Genomic DNA, 14,475 nt, shown 5'->3' with positions numbered 1-14,475 from the left:
GGTGCAGCAAGCAGGGAGGTTTGCCTAAGACCCTATTTTTCCAGCACTGAAGCTTATGTCAGTAATGTAGCAAATGGCCGTGGGTAGTCACGCTGCATTCCTGCAAGAAAGCTTTTCTATGAGTGTAACTTCAAATTCCTGAGTTTAGATGGGGGTACAGTGCAGTGATACATCCTCAAATGTAGGGAATACTGTGATGCTTTTCTAAACTATGTGTTGGTAGCACAGTTACCATATCTAGAGAGGGACACTGCTAAACTAAGACGCTATCTATGTATGACGGCATGTCCTCATGTTTCTAAGTTGACTTCCCCATGTTGGTACAGCTTCTGAGGGCACAGCAAAAAGATCTCTCGGGTGCTGAAACTTTGGTATGTTTATGAATATTTTCTTCTCAATTCTTCTGGGAAGATGGAGAAAGTACCAGATGCCACTGAAGGGACTTTGGCTTTATCTTTACTGCAAATCAGGCACATGCCAGCTGAAATAAACAGTAGGGAACTTTATCCTATATCCTTTCTATATGCCATCTGGTATTAAGCCTGCTTTAAAGCATCGCCAGACTCCAGTGAGATGGCTTAGCATGTGGATGAAAGACAGATCAGTAGTTATATTCAACTTAAAGACTTAGCTATCTGTGCAGGGTGACGTACCTTGTGTGTAGTTCCGGATAATTTTCATAAAAATTCAGCACCAGAAGCATGTTGGTATCAGAGTCTGGCTTGTTGTGTCTAACGACCCTAGCTTCTATAAGCAGGTTGTTTTGTATTGCTGTAGAATCCTACAACGACTCTAAAGTTTCCAAGTCTGAAATTGCAAGGCAGCTATTGCTTACTGAAGGAATAGAATTGCTCTTCTATGCTAAATTTGCATGTGAGTTTCTAATAAGAGACAACAACATGTTTAGCAGTCTTATGATAACTTTTAATTAAGGAATTAATGAAAAAAAATAACCTGGAAATGAAAACTTCACGGTTTGCTGCATGAGAGAAATCGTAAAACGCTCTCCTTCGAAGTTATTAAGACTTGAGCATTGACAGAAACATTTCCCAGAGACCAGTGCTTGTGCTGATCTTTTACTCAAAGAACCCCTGGAAATTGTAAATAAACAGTATTCCTGTTCGCTGACTTATAAGCCTCTACTTCTTGATATTTCATTTTTTCTGAAGTTTAGCTGAAAGAAAGCTTCTATTTGAATGCCAGAAATTGGTTATTACCTGTTTCTTTGTAAAATCATTGTTACAGACAGACTTTGTCTGTTAAGAAATATTGTCAAATAGAAATTGGAATAGCAGTCAAGTTGGAATAAGAATTAAAAAAAAATGTTTTCCCTCCTGAGCTCTAACTGAAATAGGCTACTTGGCTTTTAAAAGAAAAATGTCTGATAATAAAGCTTTATGATAGCATTTCTGGAAGCAATGGGATTCTCTGCCTTGAACAAATAGATAATTGTTTCTGGGAAGAATCAGAGTAACATTTTTCATCAGCTGATTTCTCTGACTGATAAGTGTGACTCAACACTAATTCCACACAGGGAAACTGCACCCAAAAGTGCAAGTTATTATAAAAATGGAAACAAAGGGGAGACTTGTCATGGGAAAACGTCATCTATATTTTTGAGATAAGCAGGCAGGTTGGACCTCACCTCCCTTCCCCCAGCTAGGATGCCATCGGGGTAAGACTTTTGTGTTATGCATGCTAAAAAAATATCTTAACATCAAGGTAATTATTAGCATCTATCTATATTTTGTGACCTTAACTACATATTTCTTACCTGTATATCTCTCCTTCCTATGCTTGTGTGCTTGACTTTCAATGTACTTTTGCAAACAGTACCTTATCCCCAGCCACCACTGAACTCTTATTTAGTCACGGATTGTTATAATCAATTATTCTTAATAAAATCAACTTGTTTATAAATATATAAATCTCAGGAATCCTACTTACTGCTAAGAGGCATTTAAATTCAGCAAGGTAGACAAGATTGATTGTCTTTGCGAGATTGCTGATAAGAATCAAAGTGAAACAATGAACAGCAAGCTTGACAAGATTAATTACCCTTGTGTGATTGCTCAGTGTCTGATGTACTCTGACAAGCCAGACAGTTTATTTTCATTCTTGCAAAATTGTTGGGGAAAAGGGGTTAAACATGAGTGTTTACTGTGACCTGACAAGCTAAGTGGTTTATTTCCATTCTTGCAGAACTGTCAGAGAAAGGTTTAAGCAGATTGTTCAACCATCCCTTTCTAAAGCCCCCTGTGTTTTCAAATTTAAATTGTGACAAAAGGCAAGAAGGAGGACCCAGGAAACTGCAAGCCAGTCAGCCTCACCTCTGTTCCTGAAAAAGTGGTAGACCAGCAGATGCGTCATAAGATTATGGAGAAGGTTATTCTGAGAGCTGCTGAAGAACATCTGAAAGATAATACAGTCATTGGTCCCAGCCTGCATGGGTTTATAAAGGGAAGGTCGTGCCTGCCTAACCTAATTTCCTTTCTATGACAAGGTTACCCACCTAGTTGACCAAGGAACACCAGCTGACATAATCTTTCTGGATTTCATCAAGGCCCTTGATACTGTCTCTCACAGTATCCTCCTAAAGAAAATGTCCAGCATACAGTTGGATAAATATATAATGCAGTGGGTGTACAATTGACTGATGGGTCAGGTTCAAAGAGTCATAGTGAATGGGGTTACATCAGGTGACCAGTCACTAGCGGGGTTCTGCAGGGATCCATCTTAGGACCAGTACCCTTTAATATCTTCATAAATGACCTGGATGCAGGATTAGAAGGTTTACTAACCAAGTTCATTGATGACATAAAACTTGAGGGAGTTGTCGGTACTTTTGAGGGCAAAGAGGCCCTGCAGAAGGATCTAGACAAATTAGAGAGCAAGTGTCAGCTATTGCACCTGGGACACGGCAACCCTGGACATACATGCTGACTTAGGAGTGAGACTCTGGAGAGCAACCCTGCAGAAAGACATCTGGGATTTCTGGTTGATGGCAAGTTGAACATGAGCTGACAGCGTGCACTGGCAAGAGGGCCAACTATATCCTGGCGTGCGTTAAACACAGCATTGCTAGCTCATAGAGGGAGGTGATTGTCCCACTCTACTCTGTACTGGTGTGGCCCCACCTCAAGTATAGCATGTAGTTTTGGATGCTGCATTATAAAAAGGTTATCAAATTACTGGAGAGTGTCCAGATGAGGGCCACAAAGTTGGTGAAGTGTCTAGAGGGGAAGTCTTACGAGAAGCATCTCAAGACACTTGGGCTGTTCTGCCTGGATAAGAGGAGACTGAGAGGGGACCTCATAGCATTTTACTGCTTCCTCACAAGGGAAGGAGGAGGAGCAGGTGCTGATCTCTTCTCTCTGGTGACCAATGGGAATGACAGGAAGATGTGCCAGGAGAAGTTTAGGTAGGATATTAGGAAAAGGTTCTTTACTCAGAGGGTGATGGAACACTGGAACAGGACCCCCAGGGAAGTGATCATTCTGCCAGGCCTAACAATATTCAAGAAGCATTTGGGCAATGCACTCAGATGCATGCTGTAAATTTTGGGGTTGTCCTCTGCAGGGATGGGAGTTGGACTCGATGATCCTTTTGGGTCCCTTCCAACTCAGGTCATTCTGTGATTCTGTAAGCTCATCTTGGATGTCATCTCCAAGCACCTGCAAGAAAAGAACGTTATCAGGAGTAGTCAACATGGATTAACCAAGGGGAAGTCATGCTTGAGCAATCTGATAGCCTTCTGTGATGTCATGACTGGATGGATAAATGAAGTGAGAGCAGCGCCTGTTGTCTGCTTCAACTTTAGCAAGGCTTTTGACATTGTCTCCCAACACAGGTAAGGTAGGAATTGTGATTTAGATGAGTGGACAATGAGATGGATTGAGAACTGGCTGGATGGCAGAGCTCAGAATGTTGTCATTGGTGACATAAAGTTGAGTTGGAAGCCTGTGGCCAGTGGTGTTCCCCAGGGTTTGATACTTGGCCCAGCCTTGTTCAACACAACCTGTATCCTCGGTTTGCTGGTGACACAAAACCAGGAGGAGTGGCTGATACACCAGGAGGCTGTGCTGCCATTCAGCAGTGCCTGGACAAGCTACTGAGTTGGATGGAGAGGAACCTCATGAAGGTCAACAAAGACAAGTGTAGGGTTCTGCACCTCAGGAGGAATACCCTCCTGCACCAACACAGGTTAGGAATTGACCAGCTTGAAAGCAGCTTTGCAGAAAAAAAACCCAGGAGTCCTGGTAGACAACAAGTGGATGATAACCCATCAGTGTGCCTTCATGGCCGATAACGCCAATGGTATCCTGAGGTTCATCAAGAAGAACGAGGCAAGCAGGTTGAGGGACATTATCCTCTCCCTCTATTCTGTCCCAGTGAGGCCCCATCTGGAATATTGTGTCCAATTTTGAGCTCCCTAGTTAAAGAAAGTCAAGGAACTACTGAAGAGAGTCCAGTGGAGGGCCATGAGGATAATCAGGGGACTGGAACATCTCTGTTATGAGGAGAAGCTGAGTGAGCTCTGTCTGTTTATCCTGGAGAAGACCAAAAGGGGACCATATCAATGCTTATAAATATCTAAGGGGTAGGTGTCAACAGGGTGGAGCCAGACTTTTTTCAGTGGTGCCCATCCACGGGACAAGGGCCAAAGGGCACAAACTGGAACATGTGAGGTTCCAGGAGGAAATACTTCTTTACCATTAAGGGCGATGGAGCACTGGAAGAGGCTGCCCAGGGAGGGGCTGGAGTCTCCTTCTCTGTCAATATTCCATATCCACCTGGACATGTTTCTTTGCTACCAGCTGCAGGCGAACCTGCTTTAGCAGAGGATTTGGACAAGATGGTCTCCAGAGATCCTTTTCAACTTTCACAGTAGTCCAAGACACGTGGACTTCCTGTTACTAATAACAGGCCACAGAGTGCAAGTATTTATCCTAACCTGTACACTTGCCTTAGCCTTAGTTTTTCTGCTGCTTCAGCAAAGCAGATGGAGGTCTAAAGTCTAACAATAAAAATGTTCAGATGGCTAAAGTTTAATCAGAGGTCTTATGCGCTACCCTTAACTCTCAATCTCAATGGTGAATTGTTGCATCTTGTTCAACTTAATTGCGTGATCATGGTTTGACATGACATATATAGTAAAACTTGTCCTTGTCTTATACAGAATATTCCAGCAAATGATCATGAGTAATAAAAAATAGCCATGAGTAAGCATAATATTATAAAGTGGAACAATGGGAAGGAAGAACATCAACAAACAGCACGTTCATCTCACGTGAATCATAGAATCTCCAAACAGAGGAGGATCAGAAGAAGAAACTAGTATCATCAATATCAGCTTGCTTGTGACGTGAACTTGGAACAGTGGGACAAATCCTCTCTTGCCTAAAGAAAACAGATCTGCTCTCCCAGAATTCCAGAATTTACTAGGGAGATGCAAAAAGCCTGGGTAAGAAAGGCAGCTCTAGGATGGAGTGGCCCACACATTAGTGTTTCATCTGCATTATTGACTCCTCCTTTTATTTTAATTGAATGATATAAAGGTATGTTATTAATTCAGCTGGCATTTTATCGTAGTTGGACTAATTCTTCATCCTGATTGTCTTCCTATCTTGCATGCAGCAAAGTGTTAAGTTCAGCAATAGTAATGATGGTGATACATGAAAGAAAAATAGATCAAAAGAGAGAGGAAAACAACAAACCACTTGCCTGAGTCAATGAAAACATGGGATGGCTGCTCATGGGAAGAGTATTTGTTACCAATGTGATCTGGCAAACAAGGAGCAGACAAAAGTTTTGTAAAGGCTGGGGCTCTCTGTCACCACTTGTCTTTCAAATTAGGAAAATACTCCTATGGGAAGATTTAATTTACGTTACATTGGTACATACAAGGGGCTTTTATATGAGGCTACAGAGACCACCAACTGAAGGAAAAAGGAGCTAGAGGGAGTTGATAACTCTTTTAAAAACAATGTGTCTGCTGAAGAGGAGCACTTATTTTTTAGTCATGTCATAAGCAAAGTTTTTGTAGCAAGACGTGGTAGGAAGGTGATTTCACCACACTGATGGCGAGCAGCTCTCTGATGAGAGCTTCAGAGATGTTTAATGACACATATCCAGAAAGATGCAAATATTTTTGTAGCATCTTATAGTGGATAAAGGAGTGGAATGAAAGGGACCAATGGGCAGACCTGAAGGAAGCTTATTTTGTATTTTATCTTTTAGCATCCTCAGGAATTTTTCTGGAGAAAAAGCAAAATAAAAAAAAAGGGTGAAAAAGAAAAAGTAAAAAGAAAAAAAAAGGAAAAAATCTTGCATGCCAAAAGATTGAGGAAACTTTATCGACTTTACAATGTTTAAAAGACTGGGTCAGCTAACAAAACCTGACTATGTATAGGGTGATTGTTCATCCCAAGCTCAGTAGCAAATGAAGTCAGAGACCATGAAGGGATGGTGACAGAGCCTGCTGTGACAGGTTGGATGACAGCAATGAGCAGTGCAATTCAGCTGACACGGGCATTGGAAAGTACTGTGTCAGCTTTATCTGGACTCTTGCTGTCCATCAGAAGTGGGCGGAGCTTCACCCTGAGAATCACAAATTCTGCCTATGGTGTTAATGCTGAAGGCAGAAAGGACAGCTGCCTAGGAATTATGCTAAACCATCCTGTTTGTCTTTCTGTTGACTTTTTCTTTTCTGCTTCCAGTGAGGTGAGCTTTGCTTTTTAATTCTCTGATTTACCTTTTGTGAATTTTTTCACCTGTCATATTTTAGAAAGTGGCGTGGTTTCAGCCGGGTTAGATTTTCTTCCTAGTAGCTGACATAGTGCTCTGTTTTGGAATTAGTATGAGAATAATATTGATAACCCACTGATATTTTAGTTGTTGCTAAGTAGCACTTACACTGAGTCAAGGACTTTTCAATTTCCCATGTCTTGCCAGTGAGGAGGTACACAAGAAGCTGGGAGGGAGCATAGCCAGGGCAGCTGACTCAAAGTGGCCAAAGGGATATTCCATACTATATGACATTATGGTCAAAATATAAACCAGGAGTAGTTGGCAGAGGCACTGTAATTGTTGCTTGGGGATGTGCTGGGCATTGGTCAGTGAGTGATGAGAGACTGCGCTGTGTGTCACTTGGGGTGGGTGGAAGGGAGGAGTGACTCAGTGGCTGCAGGATGCTTGGTTTCTGGCCAGTCTTAAACCATGATAGGCAGCCTGTATGTAAAGATGCATTAGTTCTTACTTTCAACCTACTTACAAAACGCATTATCCAGATCTGAGCCCTGGTGGATATGAAAGTAACTCTGTCCTCAAAAACAAATGAAAAATCTCCCCTGCTTCACACCAGTCGTTATTATTTGCAGCTGACCCTGTCTCTGGCATCTCATTGTCTGTCAGCGATATATTGTTGATGAGTTGAATAGCTGCCCTTGCAACCAAACCGTGTCTGGCTCTTTGCTTCGGTAGCTGTTGCATCAAGCTGAAAGAAAACGAAATCAGACTTTTGGCAGTTTTACTCTTCTCTTGCAGCAGAAGGAGATTTTTGCAGGAAGGATAAGCCTTGGAAGCCTTCACCTTGACTGTCCTTTCACTCTGACACTCAGCCTTCTGCTATCTGCGCTAGAAGACACTAGAAGACATCTATGGGTTTCCTAGGGCAGGAGCAGCTCTTGCTTCCTATGGAAGTGTAAATCTTCAAGCACAGACTGGACTACAGAAGAAAGAGCTTGCAACCATCCAACAAGCTTAGACGCTTCCTTCTTGTAACATCTATAAAGGTAAACAAAAAAAGGGCTGATTAGAATAAACTCCTTATTTATATTTACAGTTGTATGCAGATGGTGGTCCTTATCGTGTGTAAGTGCTGAAGCATCTATATCAGCTTGCCTCAGACACCACATCAAATCATCTTCAGAGGCAGTATTTTTCTCTTATTTTGGAGTAAAGCTCTAAGCATTGGATACAGTTTTCTTTCTAAAAATCCTTATGTCTCAATCTGTCAGTAAAGTCAAGATAAAAATACCTGTAACAAGCTTCATTCAAAGATACCATTTCCTTACTAAAATAGATGTCATTCATCATAACAATAGAGTCTAGAAATAGGAGCCCCATTGTGACATTGTGGTGCATTAGTACATTAAATTACTGCCTTTTGCGTAAAATGATCTGTGCACCAAAGCACTAAATAACTGATATTAAAGCATAAAAATTATTTTTGTGTTTCATTTACTAAATATTTCTATTTCATTGCACTTCTCATCTTGCCTTCTCACTGTACTAAAGAAACCAATTTCTTCCTTTGTATTCTAACTGAAATGAATTTTTCTCTCTGATATTAGTGTAGAGGCTGGAGGCACAGCTTTGCATGTTGGGCTAAAAACCAGCCTAGATTTCTGTTCTGTTCTCACCAAAAAAGGCAATTCAACTTCCCAGCAACTGTATTAAGATAGATATAAATCCTATAACTTTGCTTTAAGCAAAAGCTTGGAGACTTACGCAGATAAGATTGACTTCTTTCAGTGCTTGTCTTTACCCACATTATAACACAAATGTTGTATTTCCTTTTAAATGTCAGCAGATTGAGGGGAAGCACTACACTTGGATCCTACCAGTCTTGCTAAGGAAGGATCACTCTTCATGTGCAATGGTGATTCATTTTCAGTTCAGAACACAGATACTAGTGCCTACCACCTCTGAAATGGAAATCCCAGGTTCAAGTCTTTTTTTTCAAGTAACTTTGATATTTGCACATAGTATGATTTCTAAAGAACACACAGCTGATAAAAGGTGTCAGACTAATACTCTGCCCTAATTTTCCTTAACCTTTTCTTAACCCACGGGACAGCTGCAAGCACAGGTGTTCCTCTCACCTGTAACTCCAGCCACAATTGTATGTATATTCTGAAAAAAACAGTAAAGGGAAAAGTTCGTTTTTCTGCCCATTAGTTGTGCAATGGTTGCTCTGTGGCTGAAGAATCCTCTTTATTAATTGTTTTCTTTTGGGGGTAAACACTAGGTCATCACTGAGATTTCAAATGTCTTATTTAGAAATGTGTGAAGCACATAAATTCCCATTATCCACAAAGTTCTGCTCATCACCAAGGTAATATTTAGCCCACCAGAAAGGTAAAAAAAATCATGTGCTGAAAGATTATCAGCCCTTTCAAAGTATGACTCTTGATTAACAGCTCATTGCCCAATTATTTTTATAGACAGAAATTCTGGAAAGACCATGGTGATTGCATTGTTAGGAAGGAACACTGAACACTTTGGAAAAGTCTCCATCACCCTGTTGCATCCCAAGCAGAAGACAGAGGCAACTGGAAGTCCAAAGTTTGTACTTTCTTACTAACCCATTGGTACAAACCTGTAAATGCCTTTAATATAAGGACAGAGATGCTGGAGGGCTGAGAGCCCTTGGGTCTCCATGTCCAAATCCCTCCTAATCTGCAGCCAAAACTCCTTCATGTGAGAGTAACACTGACACATTTGTTCGAGAACGGTAATTTGATTTTTGCATTTCATCTCCCCCTCTCTACACAAGAGGGCTAATAATAACTTTCTCATCGCTGTGCTGGATTTAGTGCATTAGTAGCTGTCAAATGTCTATAGAAGTGAAAGGGGTTATTTAAGGATACGTCTCCCTGGCACATTACAGCACACTGTAAAACCACGTATTCAGGAGAGTGTAATTAGGTCTGTGCTCTACCCTGATAAAGAGCTCATGAGGAACATGGGAAGTGTCAGTCAGAAGAGAGCTCTGCAGTAGTAGCACCCAGTTTCCAAACCATGAGGAGTGAGTAAAGTGAATTCAACCAGCTGCTCTAGGGCTCAGACACCAAATCCTTCCCGCTCCTACATTTTTCTCTTACACCACTCATGGTCCACTCTTGACCTGTTGGTGACCCTTTTCTCATGCATGCATCCGCCCATTCCTGAATAAGCTCTGGATCCACCACACCTTGCAGTGGACCTATGTTTTCTCAGATAGCTTCTTTCACAGCCATCCTCAGACTGTGACCTTAAAAGCATGACAGTAAAAACAGAGGAACTTTTAGAGATCTGGGGAAAAGCATGATGGCAGGGCGTAAAATCTGCTTATAGAAATAACTCCGTTCCAGAATGGTAACTGTAGAACAAGAATTTCAATTTGGATTCTGTAGTCCTCCACCTCCCTGTGCTGCACACACAAACCTCATGCCCGGGGAAGACACTTCCATTCCTACTACAGATATAGATACTCATTTCCAGTTATTGGCACTGAGTCTTCCCTTTAATTAAGGGATCTATCCAAGGGATAGTCATTACAATTTGGCAGGGCTCATTGATAGGACTTTAAATCAGGTGTGAAAGGGGAGGGGGATAATATCAGGCTTGCCTATGACAAGAGGTGGAAGAACACACAATGACACAATGCTTGGAGGGCTGAGGTGCTGGTGTGGACCCTCCACCTGCTCTCCAGGGGCATGCTAAGGATGCCACGGCACAGTTGAAGTCCTGTGGAGACGAGCGAGAGCCTCATAAGGTAGTAGGTGCCAGGAATGAAACATCTCCAAAACACGTTAAAGGAAATATATGGTCTTCTACTAAGAAGGCAACGGGACCAATAGCCCATCTGAAGTGTCTCTATACAAACACACGAAGCTTGGGCAACAAACAGGAGGAGCTGGAAGCTATCATGCCAGTAGAGAGCTGTGATCAGAGCTACATAACATTTATAGAATAGAATAGTTTGTGTTGGAAGGGACTTTAAAGATCATCTAGTTCCAACCACCCTGCCATGGGCAGGGACATCCCACTAGATCAGGCTTCCCAAGACCTCATCCATCCTGGCCTTGAACACCTCCAAGGATGGGGCAGCCACAACTTCCCTTGGTAACCTGTGGTAGTGTCTCACCACTCTCAAGGTGAAGAAATTCTTTCTGATGTCCAGTCTAAATCTGCCCCTCTCCAGTTTACACCTGATCCTCCTCGTCCTATCACCACAAGCCTTTATGAATAGCCCCTCTTCAGCTTTCCTGAGGCCCCTTTCAGGTACTGGAAGGTCGCTATGAGATCTCCTCAGAGCCTTCTCTTCTCCAGGCCGAACAAGCCCAACTCTCTCAGCCTGTCCTTGTAGAGAAGGTGCTTCAGCCCTCCAATCATCTTTGTAGCCCTCCTCTGGACCTATTCCAACAGTTTCATATCCTTCTTACATTGAGGATTCCAGAACTGAACACAGTACTCCAGATGAGGTCTCACAAGAGAAGAATAGAGGGGCAGAACCACTTCCCTCTCCCTGCTGGCCATGCTTCTCATGCAGCCCAGGATACGGTTGGCCTCCTGGGCTGTGAGCGCACATTGTTGGCTCATGTCGAGCTTCTCATTGACCAGTACTCCCAAGTCCTTCTCTGCAGCGCTGCTCTCAACCACATCACACCCCCTTGTGTACTGAAAATGGGAATTGCCCTGTCCCATTCAAGTTAAAACTCTGAAATCCATTATAATGAAAACTGCATTAAATCAGAATAAAATTCCCAACAAGTTTCCTCAAACAAATGCGCTCACAGTGACAACCAGAAAGAAGTATTTAACTGCTGTGTTTGCTTCCTCAAAAACTGAGCTGTCACGGGAAGCCTTAGAACAAGGGCTCAACATATTACAAAAAGGGACATGAAAGGAGTTGCACTAGAGTTAGCATTAGTATTGTGAGGTATTTATAACATTAGATCGCCTTTAATTAATACCATCTCTCTGCCTTAAAATACTGTTGTGAAGAAGATACTGGCTTGTTAAAAATTATATAGTTAACCTTACAGCCATCACTGGCAGATGCAGCAAAGCGTTTAATAGCCATGTGTGCATCCCTTCCACATGAAGTGCTGAGGGGTCCAGAGCATTTCATCCTACACTTTCTGGCTAGTCCAGGCCTGAAGTACCTTCTTTAGATGGTATAAGGCACCTGATAATAGTGTTCTTTACATTATGTGCACACCAAGAGCATTTCTGTAAGTGCTCCAGTCCCAAACTGAGCACTGAAAGTGTGACTCCTACGTGTGAAGTAAGCCAATGGTATGAGATAATTTGGTCTCCAAATGGGGCATGCTTCTTGCACCCACATAATAGTAGGAACCTTCATTGATGAAAACAACTGAGTGAGAAAGAAAGCATCGATTTTACAGCATAGGTTACAAGACGGAAAAGCTACCTGAGTAACTGCCAGGGTGAGGAGAATAATCATGCAACCATCCTGGGATGATGATGGTGGAGTCATTCCAGTTACATTATGGATGAAATTTTTCATCCTTTTTATTTACTCTGTCCATTCGTGACATTTTGCCTGTTTTTGCTTTTCTGGTTTTGCAGTCCATTAGGCTGCAATCCTGCTACTCCCCCCTACAGAGTTCAGTGGGGATGTTATAATCTGCCCTTTAGACAGATGTTCAAAGGAAAATGCCAAAGGATTTAAAAAAATTGTGTCAGTGACTGCAAAAGAGTCACTGTAAAGTGCTTGTATTCAATGGGAAAATGATCTACAATATGACTAAAGAAGATAGTCTTAAAGTACTTGTTTTGATGACTATAAACAGAAAAGTGTCATCCACAATAATTTCTTTGGTCTGAGATAAAACTTTGAATGCTTAGTTCTTAAACCCATACAATAGTCTCAATGCTTCCACCAATATCTTAGTCTGTACTTAGAAATGATGTATAGGCAGTGCACTTCTGTACAGCACAGGAGGCATAGGGACTGCTACTACTGTTTGCAATATGATAGTGCCAAAAAGATAAGCATCCTGCTGTGCTGTCATAGTAAGAATATATGTAAAGAGAATCTAGACAGCTAAGGAAACAGCAGGTTAAAAGGAAAAGCAAGGCACAGAGATGACTGACCTAGAGATCACAAAACAAATTAACAGCAAAGTCAGGAAAAGAAGTATGTTATTTTTAGCACACAGGTCAGCTTGCCAGGCTGTACCACCATTCAGAAGGTCTGGAGTAACACAGCCTACTTATCTTCCACAGTAATTATGGTCAATGCTGAGCTGAATATTGTTAAGTGACCTCCCAGAAGAATAAACTGCCCATTTTTGCGTGAAATAAAGGTTCCTTTGCCTTAAGAATTACCTGCTATCGTTTCCCACAAACACTTGAAAGCCTTCCTCCGAGGCACTCATAAAGCAAATGGCAGCAACACACATGGACTGAAATCACTCTTAACTGACTTCCTACCCCATAAACAGTAAGTCATTGTTAGGTCATTAATAATTACACTACAGTTTTTAATAAACACATTAAGTAGCTGTTCTGCTAGTTACTGTTAGAGCACAAGAGTACAAATATTTCATATTTCCTCTTAAAACCAAGTATATTTCCAAGCTGTTCTTAGCTGAGAACATTCCTTCATTCTCAAGAATGACGTCTTTGACTTGAGAAAATCAAGTATGACAAAACCTGAAAAACAAAACAGTGATCTCTCCGAGACCCACTACAACTTCAGCAATAAATGAGTCCCCTCACTACTCAGTGTGTGTAATCAAACGAAAGTCAAAGGTCTATTTAGTAGATAGCTTCCCACACTGCTTTATTTTTGCTTATAATTTGATAGAATTGGTTTAGTTTATAAACCTACAGTAATATCCCTTTTACATAACTTTAGTCAAGTATGTATGATCTTGCCCTGAGCTTTCCCTGTAGCCAACAAAGAGAAATTAAATATTTTTGGGTGAAATTCTTCTGATCTGTTCTACACCTCTGAAAAGATCCATGACTTAAATGTCATCCCTTACTGAGGCGTTGGTGGCAACATGACTGTTTAAATGTGAGAAACTGCTAACTGCACTGGTTGAGAGACCTGGGAAAATTCAGCTGAACATTTTGGTGGTCAGTTACGCAGGAACCAGGAACGAAACCTTTGACTGTGGTAAAAAAAGGCTGTTATTGGTTAGCCCCAAGGTATTGATACTTTTAATACGAGGCCCAGTTTTCCCTTTCCTTGCTCAATGGTCTGCGCTAGAGCAATAACCATGAACAAAGCCAAATTCAGCATAACTTGGCTCACTATTATGGCTTCTTTTTTTGTTTGGCCTTAACAAGATATAAAGAATACTCGTTTTTAATCTAGGTTACTATAGATGCAGGAGACATGAAGCTTTGATTCAATTTGTAGTGTGCTGCAGTTTTGTAAGAGCAGAATTTCTGCTGAGTACCTCTGTAAGGTCAATGATTGTAGAACTTCACCAAATTAAGATAGTCAAGTGCAGGATCAAGTTGACCAGAGAAGGTCATATGTAGACCACTTACCATATGGGCCAGTTTATGGTATGTATGGCTATCCCTTTAATAGTTTGCATCCAGTGCAGCTGGGTGATAAAAAGAAAGGAAGATGTCAGCACTCCAGGCAGATCAAGAAGGAAGATATTGCCTCTGAAGTAAGACCCACAGAGCTAAAGGGGGACACTCCTCTTGCCCCTGGCCTGG

The 14,475-nt window shown here is 41.6% G+C and overlaps 1 long non-coding RNA gene across 6 annotated transcripts in view; it reads left to right on the top strand.

Moving 5' to 3' along the window:
• Window positions 1-6,592: 6,592 nt before the first annotated feature.
• The window catches only part of LOC128850928 (uncharacterized), a 62,768-nt gene continuing 54,885 nt past the window's right edge, over window positions 6,593-14,475 (top strand). For 5 of the 6 annotated variants that reach the window (XR_008448170.1, XR_008448169.1, XR_008448171.1 and 2 more), the window contains exons 1-2: window positions 6,593-6,723; window positions 7,546-7,793. This is a non-coding gene — a long non-coding RNA (uncharacterized LOC128850928). The remainder of the gene's footprint in view (window positions 6,724-7,545; window positions 7,794-14,475) is intronic. The other variant, XR_008448172.1, reaches the window with a different exon arrangement.

The sequence above is a fragment of the Cuculus canorus genome, chromosome 1 (genome assembly GCF_017976375.1).
Source record: "Cuculus canorus isolate bCucCan1 chromosome 1, bCucCan1.pri, whole genome shotgun sequence".
NCBI classification, from domain to species: domain Eukaryota; kingdom Metazoa; phylum Chordata; class Aves; order Cuculiformes; family Cuculidae; genus Cuculus; species Cuculus canorus.
Note: the sequence above shows the minus strand (reverse complement) of the source record. Positions and strands in the feature narration are given on the sequence as shown.